This window comes from Seriola lalandi, unplaced genomic scaffold, assembly GCF_002814215.2.
Source record: "Seriola lalandi dorsalis isolate HSWRI2012SDOR001 ecotype SW California unplaced genomic scaffold, Sedor1 jcf7180002054890, whole genome shotgun sequence".
NCBI lineage: Eukaryota > Metazoa > Chordata > Actinopteri > Carangiformes > Carangidae > Seriola > Seriola lalandi.
The window spans coordinates 377,202-404,968 of NW_019525442.1; the positions used below are offsets into that span (position 1 = coordinate 377,202).

Below are 27,767 nucleotides of genomic sequence, written 5' to 3' on the forward strand. Positions count from 1 at the left end.
GAGAAGAAGAAAACACTGAGGCTGAGTGCTGCATATAGAAGGTGTGTTGTGGTTTCCCAGAAAGTCATTACCCTGACAGTGGTCTGCTGCACCCTGAGGTGTATCACTTCACAACTTGCCATACTGGAACTGTTTTTATATATATATAATATTACTTACCACTGCCTTGATAGCCACACTTCCTCTCAAAACACAAACAAACACAAGCATTAGCGTGTTCAAATGAGAACAGTGTAAAAATGATTGCCCCCATCAAATTTGCAGGGGCCCTCTTGTACTACAGTGGCATGTGAAACTACAGGCTGAGGAAATACACTGATGTCACCCCTGTATAAAAGTCATTACCCATCCTCCACTCTTCTGTTACAGCCACACTGAAGCTCACACTATATGCATCCCCGGGGCTTTCTGTCTGTCTGTCTGTCTGTCTGTCTGTCTGTCTGTCTGTGTGTCTGTTTATTTTAGCTGGGTCTTATCTGCAGTGTGTGTGTGCATGTTGACGAGCATATGCTTTAAGTTAATGCAGACAAACACACATGAGTAGCTGTCTATTCTTTGTTGTTTACATCTGCAGAGTATGAGTGTCTTATGCATCTCTCTTTAAAAGCCTCCTGCTCCTGCCTCTCCTTGTATCGCATGGTCTACACTAAGATGCCCCCATCCCTGCTCTACCACCACCACCTCAAACTGATGGCACCTGCTTCCCTCCTCAGTACCACTTGGATTGAAACATACAGTTTTCTAATTCAAGTTAAATATAACCATGAGGACCCAGAGTACGTCTTTGCAATGAAAAATAAATCCACACATTAGAATAAATAAATGTTACAAATGTAAACCAACTGTAACATGGTGTAATGACTTAAATTGGTTGAAAATGTGGTTTTCCATCCAGTTGGATCACTTTTTTATTGATTGGACGGTTTTCCTTAGTGACAGTTATAGGCTTCATTCCAATGAATCAGCCTTCCTATGGTATGATTGGAAAATTTACAGGGCACTGAGTTCAGTACTATATAGTCATCTAGAGTTTTGGGTTTGCTTAAGGCTGTAGGCTCAGTGAATTTATGGTCGACTATTGGGAGTCCCACCAAAGATGTAGGTGTAGGTTTTTATTCATAGTTTTGCATCAACACCAAAGCACTGGTATAGTGTATGCTGCCTGATCAGGCTGTGTCCTGTGTATATAGCTGTGTATATTTCATTGGGTTCTGCTGAGTTATACTATAGTTGTTCTAAATGGCTGCTCTTTGCGGCGGAGTTTAAACCTGGTCATCACGGAGAGGGGGCAGAGACGACATGCCGTCCAGGAAGACATCAGACATAGTGTTGCACTCAGGGGTTCACATGAAAACTGCCACAAATAGCTGTGCAACAAATGCAAAAAGAGAGCCAGAGAGAAGAAGACACCCAGTATACTGCCCCCTTTATATTCCCCATATTAACTGTACTTATACGCTTTCATTATTTCATGATACGAACAACAGTAAGGACTGCACTGTATCATTACTGCATATGGGACTGTTCTGTCTGGTCGCCATATTTACATTGTATGTTAAATGTAAGCAAGTGTGCAGTGAAAATGGCTCAGCTAGGTAGCCTATGTCTTCCTGAAAAGGAGAAAATAACTGCAAGCCTGTTTGCATCTCGCGTCATGTTGTCTTCATGGTCACCAATGTTTACCAGAATGCCAGACTTCAACTTAAAACCATTACCATTTATTTAGGCCCGTGAAATAGTTCAAATATAAGATATAATCAACGCATTGGATTAATTTGGTGTAACACTAATAAGTAAATAAAAATTTCGTCTAATCAGTTTGAACGTATAACAGCAAAACTAGCATGCGAACAGCTGCAATCCAAAAATAGCTAATATATTAATTATTATATGAGGCTTTAAAAAATCATATTGCTCTAAAATTAAATTTAACTTAGTATTTGTAAGTTGTTTTTGTTGAGTTTCTGCCAACCCCAGTTCCACCACACCATTCTTTTCCATACTGCGACACCCACTTTGATGTTTATGTGACTGGAGCGTGCTTCCTGCAGAAGAGCTCAGGCCTACCTCATTTTCGCCTGGCAGGTCAGCTGCTCTGTGTTCAGTCTGAAGCCGTTGGCTGCTACTGAACCGTTTGGCTCTTTTCTCTACTAGCGAGCAAACCTACAATCTAGACCCAACTGTCCATCCAGCTCATTTTTAAGGGGATTTATCATTATATGTGCCCGTGTATCCAAAACACATCGGTCATTGGGGATTCCTAGCATCGGTTGGCCGGGTCTGAAGGCCGTTATAACGCTTTTTTCGAGGTTTAATTAGAGCTAGAAAACAACGGTGGTGGAGGAGGAGGAGATTCCATATTAGGAGCACAGAGGAGAAGGCACCCCCCTTGTGTGATTTGGAGCTTCTGGTGAGTGTTTATCGTCTTTTTACGTTATTATTGCCGTTATAAATTATACCCCCGTTTAGACTGATAACATATGACTGTGAATACAAGGTTTGGGCGGGTTATTGTGCTGTTTTGAACGTTTATTTTTATATTTTCTTTCGGGGTGGGGGATGGGCAGCGTCAGCGCGTGAGTAGGCGCGCGCGCAATGTGCATGTGTTCGTAGGGCAGTTCTTGTGCGTGGTTTGTATTTGTGAGCGCGCCCTTCCTTCCTGCAACTACTGCTAGCTTTGAAATAAAACCACTTTAGTGATTTTAGTTCTCAACCATAAAGATATCATTTACAATACATATTTCATGCTGGTGAAACAAACACTGAAATTCAATTTCTTTTACTTAGCAATTCACTTTTTATTGAGATGTTTTGTTTTTCATTATTATTTCTGTTAATTTTCACACTTTTCCATCATGGGTTTAAACTTTTATTTCTTATTTACTTTAATTAATTTTTGTTTGATTACACTTTGTACCTGTATTCATAAGTGCTTTGTATTGTTTTTTAAAAAAAGCAACAAAAGCTACTGCAATTGCAAATCAAAACTGAAACTGTTTAGATACAGTTCTGATTTTGTGCCATAGTTGTACTTACAAGTTTGAGGTGTTATGCTTTACAAGCCCATAGTTATCACCACTGTTTAACCATGGTTGTCTGCAACATACAGTAATTTCTGAATATGCAAAAGTGCATTGTATTTGATTGTATGATATCACTTTGTTTTATCACCTTTGTGTCAATCTTATTCAAAGATTACTAGAGTGCTTTGCAGCTGGTTGCTCCAAAGCCATGGGTGGTGTGGGGGAGGGGTGAACACACACACGCCACACACACACACACACACACACACACACACACACACACACACACACACACACACACACACAAACCCACACACACCCAGGAGGGCCACTTGCCAACCTTGTGAAGCTCAATTCAATGACACAATGTACCAGTCCCAGATAAGCCTTTAGTATCTGTGCTAGGAAGGAAAGGGTTGTTAATATAGACTCTGTTTAACCAGAGGTACTAATTGCTAATTGGGCTAAGGTATTTTTAGGCATTGAAATTTTGTTTTTTGTTTTGAAAGCACTACAAGAGATTCTATTGAATTATTCTAGTAGCCTGTTGCCTTCAGGATTTGTTTGCCTGTGTTACTTTGTTCTGATCAAATATTGCAGCTAATGTTTAAAGTGGGTTATATAAATGGTAACGTAGTAAGTGGTGTGCTGATGAGTGTGTGAATTCATAATATAATATATTAGAATGCCATGGAGTGCAGTATCTCATAAACCATGCTCACTTACCAAAGGAAAAAAAAGGATATGTGTATTTAAATTTTTTATGCATTGTTCTTAGTAGAGCCTGATCAAAACTGGATTTTTGAAACTGGTATTGATATTTGGTATTTATATTGGATAACAGTATATTAGTGGTTTTTAACGTGAACACAGAAGAACAGCATCTACTTCCATTGGCTGCCTGTATTTTTTTTTTTAAAGTTTCTCAGGCAGTATTGGCTTTAGTTGGGCCTTATCATGCTATATATGGCTGGTTGACCATGCTTAATATATCCCATATATTTGATTTGTTTTTCTGACTGTGTGACAAGACTATTTGGTCATCTTTTTTTTAATTAGTATCACTGACTACTTTCTAGTTGTTTCCCCTCTCACAGGTGCATGAAATATGCGCATGTCAGCAGTCAGTGTGCTATCAGTCTTTGTGGTGTATTCAAGTGCAATTTTGAACAGAAGATGTGAGGCAATACGTCCTTCGCTCTTGTGCACTAGTACATTAAAGCTGGCTCAGTCTGTCAAGCAAGGACACCTGCCAAACACACATAAACAAAAAGTATTTTTTGTGCCCACTGGATGTAATCTGTAGCTGTTTAATGCTAACAAATGAATGGGTATATCTTCAGGAGATGAATGTTCAAACGGTCGTAGGTACATCTGTATGCCCTGTTTAGCTTGGTATACGAAGAGAAACCCCCGTGTCCTTTGTCAGCTCTTCAAAATGATGAAAGAAAGGCTTTATGCATTAAATATATTGAGTGGATGATAGTAGAACTGTAGCTAGGTTGGAGGCAGGGTTGGCTTGTCTCTGTATTTCCTGTATTATTGGAAACAAATCCGGTTAATTGAGGCTGAATGGGTTAAGTTTCCCCAGACATTGCCTCTATTGTTTTTGTGTTTGTGCTGTCATGATCACACCCCTGACCTCTTTTTGTTTTTATATTAGTTAACTGGTCTGATATGGTTGTTGTTTGGTCACAGATTATTATATTTCTAGCACTAATTAGTTACTGGTTACGACAACAGCACTTTAGATAAAAAAATCTGCTCTTTGCTGTGCTGTTAAAGGTCATCTTTATATACCAAACTCAACTTTCATTGGATGTAGCTCAAGTACTCTAGTGTAAAAAAGTTGCCCTGTGTCCATCATTTATGACCTACATTTAGATCCGACTCACACCTGCACATGTTACGTAGGTTGCTTGACAAAGAAAGGTCTGAATTGATCAATCATTTGCAGCATGTGTTGGGTTCCCCCTCGTTCCACTGCTCAACCTTTGAGCAGATAACTTCATTTTAGTAAGTAACCCTTCATCATAATTAGGCTTGCTAGCTACATTGTAAGGTATTTAATCACACCTAAATATACCATGTACTACTGTATTCTGCCTAGGGACTATTGATGTAAATTAACATTTTTGCCTCAGTCCGGCAAGTTTACGTCATGTATTTCATACAGGTGTTCATCAACACGCATTGTCCCTATCAAATAAACAAATAAATATCTGTCTGTCTTGTAACATCTGATTGGCTGTTTATCATGTAGCTTGTAACATATCATGTTCTTAGATTGATGAATGCCAATCTCCTCATAAATTGAAAGCGTGTGCCATTTGGCCCTAATTAGCATAGGTAAAAGCCCAAAAATGCCCTCAAAGGGGCATTAGACTGAAGAGGTGTGTGCAGAGACAGAAGAAGTCTCAAAGAGATACTGTAAGGGAAAGTTGAGAAAATGCCAAAACGAAAATCTAAAGATGGAGCACCAGAATCAAAACGCATAAGGAACTTTAGTAGTTCTGAAGTAGAGGTACTGCTGCAGAAAGTGATCCGCAAACGAACAGTGAAGTGTTAGTGTAGCATTTATTTATTTGTTTTTATTTATTTATTTATTTATATCATTTATAAGACCATAATGTTTTGTAAAATAACAAGTTATTAAAAAATATTATAAATGACAAAATATTATTGTAATTTAAATAATATATAACTGTAGAACTGAAGAAAACGCAATAACCACTTATTTTGCTCAATCATGTCAGCACTCAAATGTGCGTAAGAGTGCTCTTGAGTGTGCGTAGATTTTGTTCTTACCTAAGAAGAAATCCTAAATAAGAAAACATTGGTGAATGTCAGAATCTTCGTGAAAAGTGCGTAAGTGGGTTTTAAGAACAAATTTCTTCTTAAGAATGGTTGGTGAATAAGGCCTATTGTCGTTTCCAGTCTTGAACATTGTGGTTTAATGCAGAGTATTAAAAGTTTGGATGTGTAAAGGTAGATCATTTTCAATTCCATCCTTGTTATTCTGGTTGCTTTATCAAGTAATATGAATGAATCTTTAGAGAAAATACACGAATTAACACTTCCTTTGGTAGTGTCTGGTCAAATCAGTTTTAACTCTGACAATATGAAATTTACTATTTTAAATTGTGAAGCTATCCACAAAGTCTTGGGTATGTATTTGGCTGAAAGATATACACATCAATATATAGATAGATCATAATGTAATCCAAATAAATAGCCCAGCAATGAATCCTACCCATTGTAAAACCTATCCCTTGGTTTTTGTTGACAATGTCAGAGAGGTGTTAATTCACTTCTGTGGTCATCTTGGAGGCCATGCTCCTTGGTACTGTGGAATCATGTTGCAGTATGCTAAAAGCTGTTTCTAACATTTTGTCCATCCTTAAGTGGACCACATCCAAATAGCAGATGTAGTTTTTTTTTTTTTTACTCACTATAAATCCATTTTGGTGGTTTCTTTTTTTCATCACTGTACTGATACTCTGTAATGATGAGAGAAGAAGACAAAACCGTCTCAAAGCCAAACTCTCCCTGCTTTATGTCTGCCATCTTTTGATATTAAAATACATCAGAGAGTGATGGAAGTAAACTAGGCTGCCTCACCTTGTTACAGTGATATCGTTTACAGTCATTAAATGGTATGTACGAAATTTAAAACAATAATACAGCAGCAAACAGCTATTTTCTCAAACATATAGTGTAGTCATGGCATCCTGAGCAGAGAACAAAGTCACACTCTCTCTGTGTGTGTTTTAATCTGAGCTTCTCTGTTCCTTGTTTTGGTTTGTTAGTCCATGTGAGTGTGCATGTTAGTGCATGTGAGTCCCTCCCTGTTAAACTGTTGGCCCTTTCTATGTTTACAAAGACATAGATGGCAAAGTGCAATACACAGCGTTCAGCTGAAATTTCCTCCAGTGAAGAAACCATGTTTTTTGGTTAAAAAGGCCTCAGACAAAGAAAGAGATAAGACCAGAGCATAGCCGAACTGGCCATGGGGAGTACCGGCTCAAAACAGCAGTTTTTACTGGCTCTGTCATTGTCATTCGTGTGGCTGTTCCCAGCTGACAAGTCCAAGATTAAACTTCTTTCCGAGTCTGACTGAGCGGCAAATACTGACCAGGCTTTTCTGAAATGGAGAGCCCTACAAGCTGCTGTTAAGAGCTCCAGCTTGACTCTGAAATGGCTTTCCTTATCCTTGATGTGTTAGTGACTTGATGGCTACCTAATGTTACATGTCTCTTTTCATTAGTGATTGGCTAGAAAACCCACGATAACGTTCGCTAACTTGCTGTTACCGATATTATGAATTTGTTTTGGCAAATATTGCTATCAATAGTTGGCTTAATTCCAGTGTTGCCATTGAGAATATCATGGCAATGCTAGTGCAGGCTATTCATTGTTGCTGGATTGTGGTTTTTGTTGGCTTTTTTGTTTTGTTTCTCGTTGTCTGTTTAGTGCCTGTTTTCACTGGGCTGTGTAACACCTTGTTGAGAACATGAAGGGAGGGTGGGTCGGCGGTGTGACAGACGAATCATTTGTTTTGGTCCGAGATGCTGGTGGTCTAGTGCAGTGACAATCATTTACAGAATCTTAAAAAATCAACAGCAGCAAATGTTTCTGTAAATACAAAACATAACTTGTTCTGAAACTGCCAACTTTGTATATTGTTGACTTCAATGGTAATGTGCTGTTAATGGCTCTAATTGTACATTTTATAGTTTCCTAAGATGGTGCACAACAAAAATGTGGGGAAACAAAGATGCATAGAAGTCTGATTAGTATTTGATGGCTGTGGTAAACATTTCTTAACCAGCAAGCTTGTTGACCATCCTCGCATTGTTCCCTTTTCCTGTCTTGACTGCAAGCTTGGTTTCTATTATTGGCAATACAGTACCATACACCAGAATTTAAAATGGGGCAGTGAGTTTCATCCGTGGTTTCTCTGTCTCTATGTAGTCACTGAACAGCTTTACTTGGTAATTTAGACAGAGGAGGAGGCTAGATGTGACCAGAAGAGTCTTTGAGATATAACATGAGCACTGTCAGTGTATTCTGGATTTAAAAAACAAAATTGTACTTGATGTTGCTTTCCCAGAGCAAACAACGAGCACAGGACAAGACTAGGGTAGTTACAGAGCAGGCAGCTGAGTCATGTTATCTACACAGGACACATTGATTAGTTGGCCTTATTAAATCACAGAGGAAGAGTGGTGGAGTAGTACAGTTATGTAACCAGTGCTCGACAGTGTTGTGAATTGGAAAAGTAAAGACAAAATGGACAAAGAAGTGCAGTGAGTGAAAATGTCTTCCTTAGTTAGGTAATGCCTGACATGAGCTGAGAGACACACAAATATGGAACAGCAGCAGATCCTGTACATGTGCACAGATGAGGGGAGATGTTAGCCATCATTTATAATAAAATGAGCCCAACCTCCACAACAAGTACATTTTAATTTGAATGATTGACTATGTTAAATTGACCTGGAAATTAGTGATATTATACAAAGACTCAAGCAATGGCTCCATTAAAATGTGCATAATCCCCATTTAAAGCAACTTTGACTGTATTTACTAGGCCTAGTCCCCCTCATTGGAATACAATACTGTGTATTGTCATGGTGGAGTTTTGAGGGGGAGGTGTGGTATAAATACTCTCAGGACATAACTATGTAATCCAATGCAGTACAGTAACACCACACTGTGCAACCTCAAAAATGATCACAGTTAAATCAAAACTGGTCCGATGCTTCTTGTTGAGCTCATTCAGTTAGCTGATATCATTTGTTGTCGGGAGGTCTTTACATAAATGAATAATTTTACATAACTAATGCTTTGGTAAGACATTAATGAGTTAAGATAGTTGAGTACCTTGATTATATGCTAGAGCGAAAGGATTATGAGGATAATTTTCAAACCACAAAAGCTGTAGTAGTTATTATAAGCTACATTATTAACAATGTAATCTTAACAAGTTTGAAAGAGGTGAAAGCTTTAAGTGTTGATTTTGCCTTAAGATAGTGAAATGTAGTTGGAATCTCTTAGGTAAACCTTTAAGACATTTACTGTTCTAAACAATCACTAAAAGCTGTGAATTGAGACCTTCAGGATTTGGAGCTCTGAGGCAGTTTGTCTAGTCATTCTGTGACGCTAACTTCAGCTCAGGCAGCTTTGGTGTACATATCTCAATCAGTCAGAAGTTATTGTATTAGTACCTGAAATAGACAGCTATGCAATTAACAATGACAATATATTATCAAAGTGAGCTAGTGCAGCATGGTGGTTTAGTGGTCAGCACTGTTTCCTTATTGGAGTTATTTGTATGTTTTGCTATTGCTACATTACCAACATTAGCATTATCAGCTGTTTACTTACCAGTCTGGCAAGTTATAGAAATAGAAGCCAAACAAAAAGGTTGCTTTCCACCACTGGAGACGGCGAGTAAAGGAATAAGGTTTGATGCTGAACTCAAAACGTTTCTTCTAGACTGGTACGTAAATGACCGGTAATGCTAACGTCGACAAGGCAGCAATAGTAGAATTTACAAAAGATTTTTGCGTATGCAGATTATTGCAGCAGCTCAGATGCCTAAAGTACAGATTAGACTTTAGAGGAAAATGGTAAGGGGTTTGCTGTATTTGGGTGATGCACACATGGCATTTTAGTCTGGTTTAATTCCAGATCAAGAATAAATATTTTACTCAAGCTTCAGCAAACTACTGTCAAATAAGATTTCAACCAACTGATTTTAACAATGAAGTCTGGAAAGATGGAACAACATTGGCACAACAATGTGAGTCGATTAGAAAGAAAAAAGAAAACCCTTCATAATCACAGAGAACTTTGTTCAACAACACTGCAATAAATCTTATTAAATAATTGCAATATTGGTAAAAAAAAAAAGTCGCAATTAACTGTTTTCCCCAAATCTTGTTTTTCAAGGTTTAAGTGCTTATTGTCTTTGAGTTGAAATGGCCTAAATACAACTGGTATATCACTTTGCTATGTATATTCTGGTCTGCAGGAAAGCTATGAGGAAATAAATTTTCATCCCTCAGCTTACTCAGTTGTGAAGGTGTTAAGGTAGACAAATTGTTGAAAATGTGGATGCGTTGTATGCTACTGGTTGTCGATAGTCTGCATGTAGGATTGCTTAACATTTAATTGGTTTCAGTATATTTGTTTCAAGCAAATGCAAAATGCATTCCTTTGATTTGAAAAGTGTTCAGGCAGGTTTTAAGCATATATACTATTGGAGTCTCACATCATCCACATGCACACAAACTTGTTTCGCTATCCCGGTGGGGGCAATTCACAGACGGAAAACATTCTTACTCTTACCTTAACCATCACAACTATGTGTCCAAACCCTAACTCTAAAATCATATCGTAACCCTCAAAAAGCAGTCTCTGCCCATGGGGACCTTAATTTTCATCCCCATAGTTACACTAATCCTCATGGGTTAGTGTGTATTCAGGTTGAAGCCCCCCCCCACACACACACACACACACACACACACACCCAGTTGACAGCAGTCACATGGTGTATGTGGCAACCCCAGGGGTCAAGTTCACCATTGTGAAGAATGCGTCTGTGCTCGGTGGCCCTCCCCCTCTTTACCCTGAAGGCTCAGAAATTTACAGGCCTGCAGCAGCTCTTTCTCGCCACTGCAGATAGGCTGAGGGTGATTATTTGTACCCTGTAGCTTCTGTTCCAACCTCTGGGAAAGTCCCAATTCACAGAGAGATAGATCATCTGATGCCATTTGAATATATTAGACCCAGGTGCTGATAACCTAATATGATAAGATTTACTGCTCATGTAATAGTGATTGATCCAATATTGTGATGACCTAAAAGACTTTCTGGAAAGTATCTTTTTGTTTATTAATGATTTAGGTCAAATAATGATTTACTCACAGTTTTGCTGAAAGTCTACTACACTGTTAAGGTGTTTCAATTTAATTTTGTATTTTGTGAGTTGCTAGAATTTATGTGAAAGATCTAACAAGCAGAGAGCTCCGTATTAACTCACTGGCTTCAACTGAGGTCAGAGTACAGTTTTCACAACTTGCCTGCATTTAGACCAGTAATAGTGCTGGTTAAAAAAAAACGCGGTTTTCTCATATGTTTTAGTGAGACAACACAGACACACAGCAGGGGTACTGTGCAGAAATATGATCCGAGCTCAACCTATAACACAGTTTAGTCCGACTTCATCTGGCTACAGACTGTGTTGGCCAGTCAGATATGCAGAAATGAACATGTGCTGATCCAGTATTTGCATGTAAATATAGCATTATTTTTTTTGTTAACGCTAACATTTTATTTTCTAATCTAATCTAACATTTTATAAAAAGCATCTTAAAATTTTATGTGAATCACGTCTTTATGAAGCTTAAGGCAGAGCGCTGAAGTTGCGCTTGCATTAAATGGCTGTTTTATTCACGCTTTACTTAATCACTAGCTAATCAGATTGCTAATCACATCCAGTCATATGCATGCAGATGTACAGAATGGCTATTATAACGTGACACTTTTGTGTCCACAGATACACTCATGCAATTGCTGTTTGCCACTGCAGTTCCTTTGCCTCCCTTTTCTTTTTTATGCTATTGTTTGTTGAACTAATATTTAACGTTCATGTATGTTTAATAAAGGTGAACTACTTATCCCAGCACAGCCCTTATTTCTGCACAGAGCTCCCTCTAAGAGGAGAGCCCTCTCTGACAAATGTCCCTGATTAAACCACAAGCATCATATTTGGTTGTACATTTTGACAGGAATGCTCACTTTGCTCATTGGCTGATGGGAACGCCCTAATACAGCTGGTGTCCCTGTGTTGCCAGAAAGAAAAGACAAAGGGACAGTGGGCATTCCGCAGCTTCCAGGACAGGGTTGACCCGCCAACGCCACACTGCAGCTGCACTGTGGATGAGGATTTTGTTCTGTAGCTTGGGCTGCTGACTCTGGTTCTTTGGTTCTTTGCAATCCTGTTTTTTGTCACACATTTGATTTTATCAATAGTGTAGTAGTAATTGTAGACATGTAGCATGACTGAAAACTGAGAATGTTACTGGTCAATGGATAAGATACAAGACTTGAAAAATTACAGTTCATTTTCACACATTGCAGTGATTTTGAAAGTTTAATACATTTTCAATTTAGCTAAAATATTGGGCCAATTTATAATGTTACTGTTAAGTAAAACTATTTATTGTATTATAAGTAGTCTTGCTTATCTACAAAAATATTTGTAAGAAAATAAAATATTTTTTTATTAGGCCCATTGTCAAGTTTTTTACTTTGTTGAAAGTAGTAAATGTCTGTGCTTTAGAAGAAATGTGAAGTGGCTTAACAGTTTTTCTTTATGTGACTAAAGGACAACATAGTACTGTGCTCAACCTGTGAACATACTAGTTGCATTGAGTCTGTCTAATTGTTTGGTAGATGTAGTTGCAGACTTGAGTTCCACAGCAGATATTGCCAAAACCAAAAGTTATGAAACTTGAAAGTTGAATCAGTTGTAATAGTATTGGGGAAGTGCACTCTTGATAGATGTGTGATAGGCCTTGATTGAATTGGTGATGGAGCAGACCATACAAGTACAAAATGCAACCCAAAACATTATCGTAAAGCAGCTTAATGAACAGTCACTGATGTTTCTCAGAAAAGAAACACATTTGTCGTAGAAATTGAAAGTTGTAACCGAGAAGTTGTTTAAACACAAGCTTTGTCCAAGTTGACGTCAGAAGCACTAGTTATGTAAAATCATTGCCTTGGGTAGTCTGCACTTCTAAAAGGAGTCCTGTGTTGAGATTATTGTTTCTGAAGTGCAATGGAAGAGTCTCCAGTGAAACCTGATGGTGAGACAACTGGCCTGCTGTTATCTCCTGCTACCTCTGTTCCCGCTAAATGTGTCTTTTCCTTATCTAGTGATTTTTTTTTTTTTGCTTTAGCCAGCAACTTCAATTGACTGTGTTGCTATATACGTCAACCTTTTAATTTTCGCTTTTGATTTTATAACCAACATAAACAAAAGCAGGTGATTCATTTCTAGCCGTCAACCTTAAATTTTGCTGGCTGAAATTATGACATTCCTGAGCAGATTCTACCAGCTCAGTGAGTTGGTTGAAAACACTGTCTGTAACTGAATATTTTTATAACCTATATTTATTCAGGTTTGTTTCACTGAGAGGCAGTCCCTCTTTTACAGGAACATCCTGATCACATTCACACAGTTATACAAATTAACATCTGGAAGCTGCCCAGTACAACCGGAGTCTGGCCTGCTGACCACTAAACGGCTCCACTGGAACAGTTGGGTTTCAGATTTAGTCCTGCCAGTCCTTAAACGTAATCTGTAACCCCACAAAAGACTTAAGACAGCTAATCAAACATTCAGTGGCTTGGTTATTACTGTAAGTAGTAAGCTTGTTAGCATGGCATGCTAATGTTTGCAGCTTACATCCTCATTCTTTTTTTCTTGTGATTTTGGTTTTGGAAAGGCCCAAAAAATACACAGTCCAGTTATAGTACCAATATTGATATCCAAAATAAAAATTGCGAAGAGCTAAAGCCCAAAATATGCTCCTCTCTCCCCTCTGACAAGCTCTCTGTGACTTGGATTTAGCTGTTTCCTCATCTGGCTCTCTCCTTTCTGTTGAGGTGTCGCTTGTGTACTTGGAGGTGTATTTAACTCCAGCTAAATGTCATGGGATCCTTGCAGTGCACTGATGTGTTATATTGCATTATTATCAGGATAGCCTGGGCCCAGCACTGCTTTAGAAGTTGATGTGTTTATCTGTAATACAGGGTTAAATCTGTAGGATCTATGCTTTAGCCGAGCTGGTCTCATGACTTTGGATCGGCCAGTATTAAAAGAAGACTGATCTCATCGTGGATTTGTGGGGTTAGCATGTACTTCTGATCTGACCCGTGTTTATGTGGCATTGTTGTTGAGTGAAAGGCCTGTGTTCCATAAGCTTCCTTTTTAGGGTAGCAGTGATTTTATGTGTTGTGGCTTGCTTTATGATTGTGGTTATGTCTGACATGGATTACAATGACTATTATGGGAGAGAGGAGGGATTTAAGATGCAGCCTGGTAACTTTTTTTTAATCCAAACTGAGGGAATTTTTAATGGAGTGTTGCTGTGTTTTGTTGTTGTGGTGGTATAGTTTTGTGGGTGGCCCTGCTGTGTCGGGTCCCCCTCCACCATTTATACACAATTCAATCAATTAGTGCTGGAATTGCATTGATATGATTTGCTATGAGTGGCATAATTGCTAACAGTATTAGCTCTGGTAAAACACGTGTTAAGCATGGATTACAAAGATGTCATGCAAGTTTGACAAATTTGACAACCAGGCATTTGTCTATTTATGTCTATTTTATCTATGTTTCACAATATTATTTTAAACACTACTAATCACAATATATGCAGAATATATTGTGATCTCCATTGCTTCACATTGTGTCAAACAAACAACCCTCACCAACTGCGGTCGTGTCAGTGAGAGAGAGAGAGCAAGGAAGGGCATGAGGGTGTCAATGCGCTGTGCACAAGTCCCCAATGATTTTACCAATTTGACATAGTAAAAAAAAAAAAATAGATAATCGATATTTGGCAGTCAGTGTTTATATTGTGGCAGGCTGCCACAATAAATCAATGTATGGGAAACATTGTACACTGAATGACCAGAATGACCATGGTTTGTCACTCTGAATGATGTTTTGTCAAAAAGGGACAGAGTGTATCGGTATTGTCATTGTTTCTATTTATTATAATGCTTTTAGTGTTAGTCTAGTTTAATAACATTTATGTTTTGTCTGTGCCTTGAAAATATTTTTTTTTTTAGGGAAACTAGAAAAATCAATAACACAAATAAAAAAAAATATACAATGCATTAAAATGATAACATTAAGTTTAAAACACATTTGTGAGCACTAAACACCCCTCATTTATCTGAAATATAAAAAAGATGCTAAAATCGTTTAAACTGAATGACAGTATCATTATTTAGATAAAGGATGACACTGTGTTGTAATAGAAAAGTTGCATTACATCAATTGACAAAAAATGTACACTTACTGACAAAACTCCTACTTCAACAGGTAGTGCAATCTATCTCAAAATAATAAGTCTATAATACACTATCTACATACTCAGGACCATGAGGATTTTTGATCCCTCTTTTCCACCAGATGAAGCCATATTTGACTTATGGAGCAAATACATATTATTTTCCACTCTCACACGCATGCATGCACGTGCACCTGCATGTGTAGGCCTTCAAACTCAATAGAATACATTACCTCACGGGTGCAGTACATTTCTGTATACGAGTTACAGTAGGCTATTGATTTTTGAAGGTGTATGTGTGGTGGTGGTGTGTGCATCTTTGTATGGTGTACTTGTGTGCCTGTGTATGTGTTTGCATGTCCATATAAGCTGTCAGCAAGTGCTTGTCATGGCATTGTTTTATCATGATAATCCAGACCAAAAATTCCCCCACAGCATTTTGTATATGGAAAATATTACATTAAAAAACAGTGGTATTATGTAAACAAACTGGGATTTAAAGAGTTAATCTTCTGAATATGCTGTAGTTATGATCATGACTGATGTTGGTTAAAAAAATGAATTCAGTGAAAGAAAAAAATAATATTGATATATCATTTATTTATGGCAGTTTTTTGACAGACTTTTTTTGTCCTCTAAGGACCTTTTTTTTAAAGGATGCATAAAGCTTAATATTACAACTCTGCACCCATAATCTGGTTGGGTTTAAGAAGGTCAACTAGCTGCTGTGAACATAGCAAACTATGGCCACGGTAATAGATGTACTGGATATTGCATTCAAGGTGGTTGTCATAACAGCTATAGGTAGACAGACAGAGAGGACTGACTACACACTCATTAGAGGCAAAACCAAGCACATCATTCACATGTCTAGGAGAAGGAAACAAACACACAGAAGGAGAGAGATACAAGGACAATATGAACACAAGAGACAGAGAAAGAGGAGGCTTGGACTCTTGGAGGATGAAGATCCAGATCCAAAACATCTGGAATGAGGCAAATGAAAGAGATGTCCCAGGACCACCAGTGGTCCAGCACAGGGAACCTGAGTGAAAAGCAAGGACAGAGAGGAACATTTAGCAAGGTAGCGTTAGCTGTGGGTAACTAGAGGATTAGCTGGAAGGCTAGGTTAGGAGCTAAGCTAACAGGGCAGCAACAGGCTACCTGTTAACACAAAGAATGTTTCAAAATAGAAAGTATGAAGTCTGAAATTATATGAGCAGTAACATTTTAAGAGTAGAGATTAGGGGAAAATTATGAGATTAAAAAGAAACGAGGAGGAGAATGAGCAGACAGCAGTTGGCGTTCTCATGGAAAATCAAAATGTACGTCACAGGAAGACATTCTCTAACTGATCAGTTTTAGCTTATATTATAAAGTATAATGCCAAATCCATTTCTGATCCTTTCTGTATTGTGAACCATTATGTTCTGGCCCTTGTGCTCAGTGTTCACTGTCCTACCACCTACCTGTCTGATGAACATATTAAAACTGAAAAAAGTGAGTCGTGCTCATTTGTTGAAACGGTTCCAGTGCCAATACCTAAATGAGCTGTGTTGGAAGAAAACAAATCTGGCTGATGTTTCAGTTCTCTAATCACAATAAGTCAAAGTAAAATACCAGCTGTGCCAAGCCAAGCTGTTTTGCCATGTTCTTCACTTAGTAAAATTGGTGGTGGAAAAAAATTACTTTTTAGTCCCCTTAAATCTACACATTTACTGTGCATTCCTAACAAACTACAATGCATCAGCGTTTCCTTTTGAGCTTTTATCTTGCAGCAAAAGGAGGAGGGTTAGGGGATAAGTTGTTTACATTAGCCTATGTTAAAAATATTTCAGTGAGCGTAATCTATATATATATATTAGTGTAGAAAGCCCACCCTCAACTACTCCCCTTGGATGCTGCTGTATATAAGAATATACTACTGTTCATTCCCTACTTAAAGCGTAACTGTTAAAGGCAGAGATTAAAAACGCAGATATTTCATATGCCTGCTATGTATCCTCTAGCAAACCCTCAGCAACCTTCACTTCAGCATTTCTCTAGCCACACCCAACTAGTCCTCTTCCCTTTGTGGTAACATTATCTCTCCCTTTGCTCTGCAGCCTGAACAGCCTCACCAATACTGTAGAGAGAGGCAACAGATACAGGAGGAAGGGAAAGACAGAGGCATCCAGGGAAAGGATTACTAAAGGGAAAGAGGCACAGGAGGAATCAAGGTCAGAGAAAGTAGGGAAGGAAGTAGTGAGGAAGGAGGAGATTGGAAACAAAAACGTAATGGTCAGTAATTTCCAGTGCACATCGCACTGTTATGCAATCCAACTTCTGAGTCTGCAGCCATAATTACCACAGAGTTGAATCACTGTCTCACCAAAAACTTTATTGGCTTTACTAAGGGAGTGTTGATTGCAGCATGTTTGAATTACTTTACATTACTAAGGTGTTGCTTTTATGATAGCCACCCACTGGGAATATTAGCAGTGAACATGCTCTAATGGTGTGTTGTTGTCTCCCACCGCCCTCAGACTGAAGAGATGAATCACTGTTCAGACTTCTGAATGAGCGTCAGTCACATGGTAAGACCATTCTGTCCCCATGTACTGCTGGCTGATGCATTGAGCTTTTTTTAATATTATTAATTGGCATTATTTAGAGATTATTTTACATGTGGTGGTGACCTAACAATGTTGGTAGAGGGAAAAGATTGGTAGTTACATTAGCAGGTTGGTGCTGCCTAGTAATGCATTGAAATCTGCTTTAAAGGTGCCCTGTGTAGTAGTGTCGTCAAGAAATAGTCTCATGAAAAACCTCTGTGTGTGTTACTGAGGCCTAAAAGACATCATTTCCCTCCTTATAAAGCATTTGCAAAGTTTAAGAGTTTATAATTGGATTACATTGTTAGCAGTTGTTTGCTAGCTAGCAGCCTTGTTGTGTGTATATTTTGCTGGAGGATTGCTGTTTATTGACAAGTTACCACAACTAATCATCAATAAGTAGAACAGTGTCAACAGGAATGTGTGTTGTGTTGTGCGCATATGAACATTAAAGCTGCAACTTTGCAGACCATTTTTGATTAATGTGCCAATTTCCTCATTCATTTAATTGTCTGGCCATTCACAATTTCCTAACCAACAACAACAACAACAACAACAACAAGAAAGCTTGCCGTGTGTGGCCAACAGTCCAAAATTTAAATATATTCATAACATAAGACCCAGAATTGCAGCAATTGCTCAAACTGAGAAGCTTTGATTCGAGACTGTTTGACATTTGGTTAAAAAGGTGACCTTAACATATAATTGATTATTAAAGTAGTTGTCCATTAATTTTCTGTTGACCAACTAATCAACATGAGCATCTTCATGCATGTGCTAGCAGAGCACAAGAAACAATTGAAACAGGGACCACTAGAGGTTAAAAACTCTAAAGGCAACCTTTAATATAACCAAAAGACATTGTCTTTGACTGTCTGATATCTTGTGCAGTTATTTCTTCAAATTAATATGGACAAAGCTTTTTCCAAGTACTAAGAAATGCAAAGTCCACAGTTGCAAGTTCTGTGCATTGATAAATAATTCAAATTGTTTGCTATCATGAATTAATCTTCCAGTTCCCTATGGAGTTCTGTTAGAAATGTTTCATTTGTTTAATGATCTCTTTACAGGTCTTAAATGGACACTTAGTTAGAAACTGCGTGAAACTTTTGTTGTGTTTGGTTAAAATTCGATTTTTTTTACCTACAGGAAATTTTAGGTGCAACGGTTTTCCAAAGTGTTTTCCAACATGTTTTGTCTCATGTAACCTATTTCAAAGTCGTCTAACTGAAGCCATCTCTTTCTGTTGCAGCTTCTGAGCCCATGGTACAAGGTCCTGACTGAACTTACTGGTGGTGCATACATACTTACTACTGTGGTGAGTGATCTACAGCCAGACCAGGCTGTGAAATGTTTCTACCTGCCTCTTAACATCATAGGTAATACTGAGTTTGTTTTCTGAGCTTGAACATGAAAATATGAAATATTGATAACTCTCAAAAGACAAGGCAACCTGGATTTTTTTAGTTAGTCCTTTCACAATAATCGTTTCTGAATAAGTTATTCATTTGTTACTGATGCAGGTTCTTGTTGCATGATGTTGGCCATGTTGTTCAGAAATATTTTTTATTTTTACTTCCTTTTATAAAACCTACTGGGCAGTTGCTACCTCATAAATGAAAGGTTTTTACATTGGTGTCACATTTTCAGGAATATCATATCTTCCAGAGTCAGAGGAATGTAGCATATGTGACGTAATTTGACAGAAGTGTCATGAAGCAGGATTCAAACACAATGCATAGGTCTGGGTCACAAAAATACTGAACTGCATTAGACTGTAGAGGTGTTCAAGATCTTGTTTTGCCAAGATAAACAGAGAAAAGGAACACGTTGTTGGGAATTTTCGACCTGTCCAAAACAGTGCAAAGCAGTGGATGAGTTGGTAAACTTGTTTTGCCGTCAGTTTGGTTTCTTTTCACACAGAAAAAATTCATCATCAATAAAAGCTACATGACAATGTTCATGATTAGATGTGTCTGGGAAAGTAAACACATCATGAGGAAGAAGGCTCTATCTGCCAAAATATCAAGAAGGCAATTGGTTGCTACACCAGGTCTTACTTTGATTCATTCTCTGGTTAGCTGTTAGCAACTAATGTAGGGCTGTGATGATTATTTTAAATATATCTAATTGATGAATCTGTTGGGTTTTTTCTTGATTAATGAATTACCATAACCACTTAAATGTTTAAGTTGGCCAACTGTCAGACTAGTTCCCGATTCATTTTCTGTAGATTGACTAATTGATTCGTTGACTAATCTTCTCTGTACTGATGTCGCTCATATCCATCCTGGTACATAGAATACACCTGGCTATGGGAGATGTCCGAGGTTGGTTCACCTTCCCATCACATATGAACTGCCTCAGAATTTGTCTGTGACCAGACTTCCCCTAAAAAGGGTCTCAATGTGTTTTTTTTGGTCCACACCTGAGTATGATCGCTGTGTTCATATTTACTCGAAAAAATTGCACCAAGGGGGGCAAACAAACCAGAGTTCGATTGGACAGCTCTTAACAACATAGATTTGAAAATACCCCAAGTTGATGGACAGTCTCTGTAATAAACATGTAACTTTGTTAGTGCCACCGCTTCCCACATTTCCCATAAACTCGGTTGCCCTCTGTTTCCCTTCCCCTCCCCAGTGTCTTATTTTACTGAGGAGAGCAGTAAGTTTAATTTCATGCTTTTAACCATCTTTGATTGCCAGAACATTCGACAGCTTCAGTTTGTTTTCAATCGGAAGAACAGCACACTCTTCCTGTTTTGTACCGTTTAAGAATCCAGCAGATTTCCTGTTAACTCCAGCACAACAATGTTAATGTTAAATGCAGGATAGGACCCGTAAAGGCTATCAGTCTCCTTGATGATGCTCATGTTTGTTTACATTGGGATACCCAATGACATTCTGCTTGCTGACTTGCTGACATTGTTCATTTGGTTCTCTGGTTGGACCAAGATGCCTTGCTGTGACAGCTACGTTACTGCTGTCACCCAGTTTAGCAGCTAGCTGTGTTAATGTCAGGTCAGCCTTATTGGAAGGCTTTGTTTTCCTCACTGTAGGGCCCTCAGCTCTGCTTGTTTATTTCATTCATGCTGAAATATTTCAGCGCTGCAGTACTTAGTCATCCAGCGTTTATGTGTTAAATAGCCTATGAGCATTCATGCATGTTCTAATTTTTACACCAGTCAGCACCAGAAACCTAGTCATTTTACATATAGCACAGGAAATAGTTTTGTTTTCTATTGTGATATTAATGTGTAAATTTAATTGGGGGAAATGAACAGTGCTATTAGAGGAGCATATTATATAAATGTCAGTGTTGTGTTGTGATTTTTTATTGTGTTGGTTTTCTGCTGAGGATGGCATGTATAGCACTGCTTGCTTTGGTGTTACTGACTTTGAATCATAGCTCCTTAGGTCGGGAGTTAAAGACAAACAACACGCCCAATTTGTTTGTGCCCCGCAGAAACCTTTCACCACCACACTGCGTCCTTGTATGGCTTCACAAGTGTGAAATGTTTTTGATGACCTCAGGAGCGAGACAAAATGACACAAATGAAAAAATACCATTACAGAGGCTTGACTTTCCTGCTGCTAGTTTTCAGAGAAAGTTTGCCAATCTTACATAAATTGTGATGTGTCTTAAGAAAACGTTGCCTTAACTTTTAGGATGTGTTTTATACTTTTTATTGATGCATTTGTGTGGAAGAATGTGTTGCTCCCACAAGGCTGTTGCATGAGAAGAAAGAAGTCTTTGTTTTACAATGATTCAGGCCACAGTATTGATTCAGTGCAGCAGTTTGCCTTGAAATTAGTTTGTATGCTACGCCTCTTCCAGAATGTGCCCCCATTCTCAAAAATACACCACAAGTATTTCAGACACTTCTCCACTAGTGTGTCTAGAGGAGAAGTTGCAAAGGGCTTGTCCCTGGTTAACCATGATGCTCAAAACCCTTTGAGTCCAAGAGATTGAAAGAGTCGGAGAGGAATGAAAAGAAAGAAAGTGAGATAGTTCAATACAGATCAGACCTGGGTGATAGGAAATGGGATTAGGCTTGCCAGTGCTCCATTTTCATTTGTCCACATCTGTGGCAGAGATACAGAAATATACTTCTTGCAGTTAAACAATCTCTGGTTACCATTAAAATGTTTTTGTATGCTCTTGTTTGAATGCTGCTGTATCTTTTTTGTTTTTTTTCCTCCGATATCAGTTAGACACAGTTGATATTGCAGAGACAGATCATAAGAGCCATTTACATTTTAATTTCATCATCTGTGGGGAAAAAATAAAAATGTATTACCTTGGTGAGCAGGAAGTAGTTTAACTGTGGTTTTTTTTTTTTGGAGGTACAATGAGGGACAGTGAATTGTAATGATGACAACAGTTTGGAAAATTCGGCCTAAATTGAAAATGACAGAAGTTAATGAAAGTACTGATGCTTCAGTCGATCTGTGTGTGAATACCTCCCACCCAAGCTCTACCCTTGTGTACAAAGAGCTTGCACACGTAGATTCTTCACAGCCACCTTGTTTTGTAAATTAACTCCTTTTACATTAATCATACATTTGGTGCACAAAGGGCAATTCTATGAGCAGTGTTAAGAATAGGCATATTTGTTCTGCTCTATGTTAAAGTAGCATGGTGCACTGGCAGGTCATTGGGTACATACACAGCTAGTGGAGTTTACCTTATATCTCATTCTAACCCAAGACTCCAGCCCTGCTCACACCTACCCCCAGCTGTCAATAAATTGGCTCATCCTGTTTGTCTGCTGCGTTGCCTCCGCTGTTTGTTACTGGAAATAGATGCTTGCCTGGTTCTTAGGTAAGGGTATGTGGATTAACAGCTTACAACAATAAAACCTTTCAAAACAACAGAAAACCAAGGCTTTAATCCAGGATTTCATAAAAGTGTAGAGCCTGTACAAACTGCACGGAATCAATTCATTAACATCTGGTTCGGTGTCATGAGACGTTGCACTTAAAGCCAAATCAAAAATGACCAAACATATGAAAGCCAAATCTAACATCACACTAATGCTTTGGTGATTTGCATCTATTAATTAGTATCATCACGTCAGTGTTTTGAGTCAGTTGAAGTTATAAGTCAGCTGATGCTCCTGACTTAATTAACAATCATGAATTAATTAACATCTTGATGACATCATAAATTTCTAGTCGTAGTTTTTAGTCACTAATTATTCATTTTTTTGGTTTATTGGGTCTCAGTGATTGTGGCCATAGATATACATCTAAACCCATTAGTTGTGCACCTCTATACCATAATGGTTGTACGTTGTAGTGCATGTCTGTGCATGTGCAGGAAGGTTCTGCGAAAGGAACCTGAATGGATAATGCGGCAGGATTTCCCCCAGTGCTCCCCTGTTCGACTATGGCTCTTCTTGTTTTAACGGCGTTACAGAGGATGGGGTGCTTCTCGTCTGCAGTTTGTTTTCCTACAGTACCTTCACGTTGTAACCAACAAATGTAGCTGGAGAGCTTTCCAACCTTTTTATGTATGTTCACAATTGAGCCTTCCCAAAACCGGCAATGCTTAGGCGCTGGGCTTGAAATACATTAGCAGAAACCCTCTAATGTGATGTCCACTACCACAGTGAGAATTGCAAACCAAACAGTGACCATGACTTGTTCCTGATATTTGCATCAGACTAGACCTTCTGAAGAGATTCTTAAAGTGATTGGGATTCTGATTTAGACAAGGTCGTCTAATCCAACCCAGCATGGCACGATGTGAGATAACCATCGCTGATTCAACGGCCCTCACTGACCTCCTGCATTCAGATGGACACAAGGTGCTTTGAGCAGGTTTAAGTGCCCGTCAAGTGAGGCTAGCTGATAAGGCCGTCATGCTACCATCTGTCACTGACAGACAGCTAGCCTCACTGACCTCACATAGGCCATGTGAGGCAGAGCTAGGCCTGCCAATTCAATCTGTCACTCCACGAGACCAGCAAACCTGGAGATGGGGAGGGGAGAACCACATGCACATTGTGGTTCGTTTCTGTTGTCATTGCTCCAAAACATCACTTGGCAGTTCATCAGATTTGGTGTCTTTGGAGCCACAAAACACCTTTGTTCAAATTCAGTGGTGTTCCCCTTTAAGGTTAACAACCATGCTGCCTTCTAAAAATGGGTACCACGGTTGGTGTTACCATGTGTATACTGTATTCTGGTGGTACACTTCCACGTTCTGCACTTTGGCAATGCTTCTGTCAGGATTTTATTCATAGCCATAGAGAACTGTAGGCTGAGAGTCAACCATCTCTGGCCTTTTTTTCCCAGCATGTTTTGCCTGCTTGTGGCAACAGTGTAAGTGAGAATCTATTTTTCATGTGGGACTCTAACTGGGGACAGGAGAATTGGATGCATGTTTAAGTGAGAGACAATGAAAAATAATTTTGCCCGAAATCATTCCATCCCCAACTGCCTGCATTTCTTTCAGCTCCTCTCTGAAAATAGACCCAAACAGCCAGGTGTCAGACAGAGCCTTTAAATAGGAATAAGCCCCATCTCCACCTGCAGCGGAGAATCAGAGCAGCAGCCATCACAGCTTGGGTCTCCTTTATGTATTGATGCAGGAAAGGCTTCAAAGAACATGGCACCTAAATGGTGGATATTATCACGGACTGGGAGAGACAGGAACACACATGATTCAGTGTGGGATGGCAGAGTGTGAGTTGTCTCAGTTTCATGGCTTGCACCTGCCTTTTAAAAAAAAAAAAAAAAAAAAAGGTTGTCTCATGTAGTCTGATGTTAACAAAATAAAGTGCACATACTGTTTGAGTAAAGTCCACAGCTTCTTTTTGTTACCAGAACCAGAGCCAATTTTTAAACAAAATGACCATTCGCATACTGATTAGAAGGGTTGTGCCACATAGTCTGTGGATGCTATACAAATAGCATGCGGTTTCAGTTCACATATTACGGCAGCGATGAACAGTGATCTTTTTAAACGCAGGGTTGGGAAACAATGGGACGTTGCCAAAAAACATCAGCTCCTAGAGAACACTCTCTGCCAGTACATGCACAGTATTTCCATTATTTATATCTGGTAGAGCCTGACCAATACTGGAGGCCGATACTGATATCAGTATAGAAGTTTTGAAAAATAATTAGACATTAATATAATGGCCAATACACCTTTTCTAAATATAAATACATAAGCAAATACTTTTGACAAGGATCCTTTTAAATTTGGTTGACAAACTATGTAATGGAAAATCTTTCTGTACTGCAGTTTTCTGGTATTATTGCCCAGCTGATTTATTAGTCAGTATGTAATGTTATCTTTGAAAGCTACAGGCTAAGCAAGATTAAGTCACGGCTTTTTAGTGAGGGTTGATACAGTATGTAGTCTTATTAGTAGCACTATCTTTAAAGCCAAGGCCCTTTTTAATAAAGCATAGCAGTCAGTAGCCAGGTGGGTCATTAGGGGTTGGCTGTGTCACCTTTTAAGCACATACATGCTTGAGCTGTGTGACAGGGCAGAAAAAAAGACTCATTTTTTTCGACGAAAAATAGAACATCATTGAAATATAATATTTATAGAACTTAATGTGCGAAACATATGAGCAGAATGATAAATGACTGCACCATCTGCAAGGCTGACATTGTTCGGCATATTCAAAGAACCCAGGTTATCCTATACAGCTAGAAGCTAGGCCAGCAAGGACATCCAGGGCAGACAAGTCTGTACATTAGAGAATGAGCAAAGTAGAATCTACAAAGTGGTCCTTTGACACCTGTGGCTTCACCTCTCTAAAGAAAAACACCTCTTCAACAAACACTTAAACTCCTGGTCAGAACACCTCTATTTTAGCAGTTGTTACTGAGATGTACATAGTGTAATGTCTTAGGCAGTAAAAACAAGTGGCCCTCATCCACTACCCTTCAAAGATAAAATTGCATTGCATTCAGTTTGGCTTTAATGTCTGCACATACATCATCTGTGCATGTTCTCACTCCTGTTTTCTTGTTACCAAAAAAATGACTGCATATTGATGAGGTGTAGTAATATTTTTATCACACCTCTTTGAGCGAGCTAGAACCTTTGATTGGACGTCTCATTAGACTGTGTTGGAGTTAATGAATTATGTATGCCGGCTGATAACCCACGGCAAATATAATTTACTTCACATTTATATTGATTTCATATTGTGAGGGACATACCCTCTCTCACTTGCCCTCATCAATATGCTTTCACTCTTGCTTTTTCAGTGACATGTCAAACTTTGGAAACAGGCTGCATGACTGAAGTTGTCATGTCCTGATTTTCCTTTAGTGTTGACTGTCTTGGTGGGTGTCTCTCTTTCTCTCCCGCTCTCTCTCCCTCCCTCCCTCCCTCCCTCCCTTCCTTTCTCATTGAGCTGTGAGTTAAGATTTATTCTACAGGCCAGTTTGCCGCTGGCAGCAGTCATTCCCTTCTCCTCTCCCATCCCCCGCTCTGTTCTCCCACATTGTCAACACAGAGGATCCTGGCTGCAGCTGGTGGCTCCACAGCGCCACTGCAGTGGGATGGTGGTGGAGAGAAGTGCACCTCACTGTTTACAAACCTGTGGTCCTCCCCAGGCACTGGTCCTCCCCAGGCACTGCTTCTGTCAGATGGGATTTAAACAGGGGGTCTGAATGATCTGTGACTCAACAGTCTGCAGGTTATCATTTCAACCAAACACAACATCAGTGATTTTACTTCATACTCTCCATGCCTCCTCTTCCGTCTTGTACGTGTATTATTTAGGTCAGCTGTTGTTATGTTTGGTTCAGATAAATTCCTGCATGTTATACAGCCTAAATGTACTTGGTACCAAAGAGTCACGATTCAGGATTCAATTTAATTAACATTATGTAACACAAGATTGATGGAGTGTGGAGGATGAATTCAGTAATCTCATAGCCTGTGGAAAGAAACTGCTCTGAAATCTGGGGGTGCGGCAGCGATTACTTCTGTATCCTTTGGGCTCTGCAGAGGCAACTTACCTCACCCATATCACTGATGCCCAGTACCAATGATGTTCTGGCCAGTTTTAATCACCCGCTGCAGAGCCCTCCTGTCCTGGGCTGTGCACATCCCACGCCAGATTGTGATGTTTCCAGTCAGGATGCTCTCTATTGCTTCTCTGTTGAAGTGAACAAGAACTTGGCACAGGAATTTAGCCTTCTGAAGTTTTCTTAAGAAGTACAGTCGTTTCTGAGCTTTCTTTCAGGGTGGAAATGTGTGATGCATGTGACAGGTTCTTTGTGATGCTGATTCCAGGAACCTAAAACTGTTCACTTGCTCCATCTCGGCTCCACTAGACAGAGGTGTGTCTTAGCCTCCTTGTTTTTTTTTTTTAAATCAGCTCCTTGGTTTTGTTGATGTTGCTCTCTGTGCACCACTCTAGACTAATGTCTAGATTAAAGTCTAGAGTAACGTCAAATGTCTGAGATTCACCCTTGAAGATTTATTTTTCTTAAAACGGGGATAAATTCTGTTTTAAGACAATTAATTTGTGCAGTTTTCTGTTCTTGAGGAATTCTCTAAGCATGACTGGGCAAGGTGGCAAAATGGTTGAAATAGTCAGACTCCATTTGAGAGTGTACTTGTTTTAAGAAAACAGGATATTTAAGCTTTGTATGTGTAGAGGTGTTTAATGTCTGGGGAGTCCTGCTAGCTCACCTGGTAAGCATGTAAGGCTGAGTCCCTACCACAGAGGTTTGAATCCCGTCTCCCTCCCCTTACTTTACTGTTTCTCTCTCTATCTCTCCGCTTTAAGTATCATAATAAAGGCAAAATGCCTTAATTTACTAAAAAAAATTTTAGACTTTTTTAAGTCTAAAATTTTTGACTTGGGCAACTGTATTTGAAGAAAATCGCAATGCATTTTGCTGGACCTCTTATATATGAAGAATTGTCTAAAATCTAATAACAGTGGTTTTAAAGCTGAGTCATAGAAGACTCATTAAAATGGAAGTTTTTAAATGGAAGATCACTCCACAAATTTTATATTGATATTAATGGAGTAGTGATTTAAGCTGTGTATCTACCCCCCC

The 27,767-nt window shown here is 38.9% G+C and overlaps 1 protein-coding gene across 2 annotated transcripts in view; it reads left to right on the plus strand.

The window, feature by feature from the left end:
- Positions 1 to 2,121: 2,121 nt before the first annotated feature.
- Positions 2,122 to 27,767, plus strand: part of tbl1xr1a (TBL1X/Y related 1a) — a 39,306-nt gene continuing 13,660 nt past the window's right edge. Inside the window, exons 1-3 of one of the 2 annotated variants that reach the window (XM_087180102.1) lie at positions 2,122 to 2,410; positions 17,647 to 17,697; positions 18,968 to 19,033. The gene's annotated coding sequence lies outside the window, so the exon portion shown is untranslated. The remainder of the gene's footprint in view (positions 2,411 to 17,646; positions 17,698 to 18,967; positions 19,034 to 27,767) is intronic. The other variant, XM_023429209.2, reaches the window with a different exon arrangement.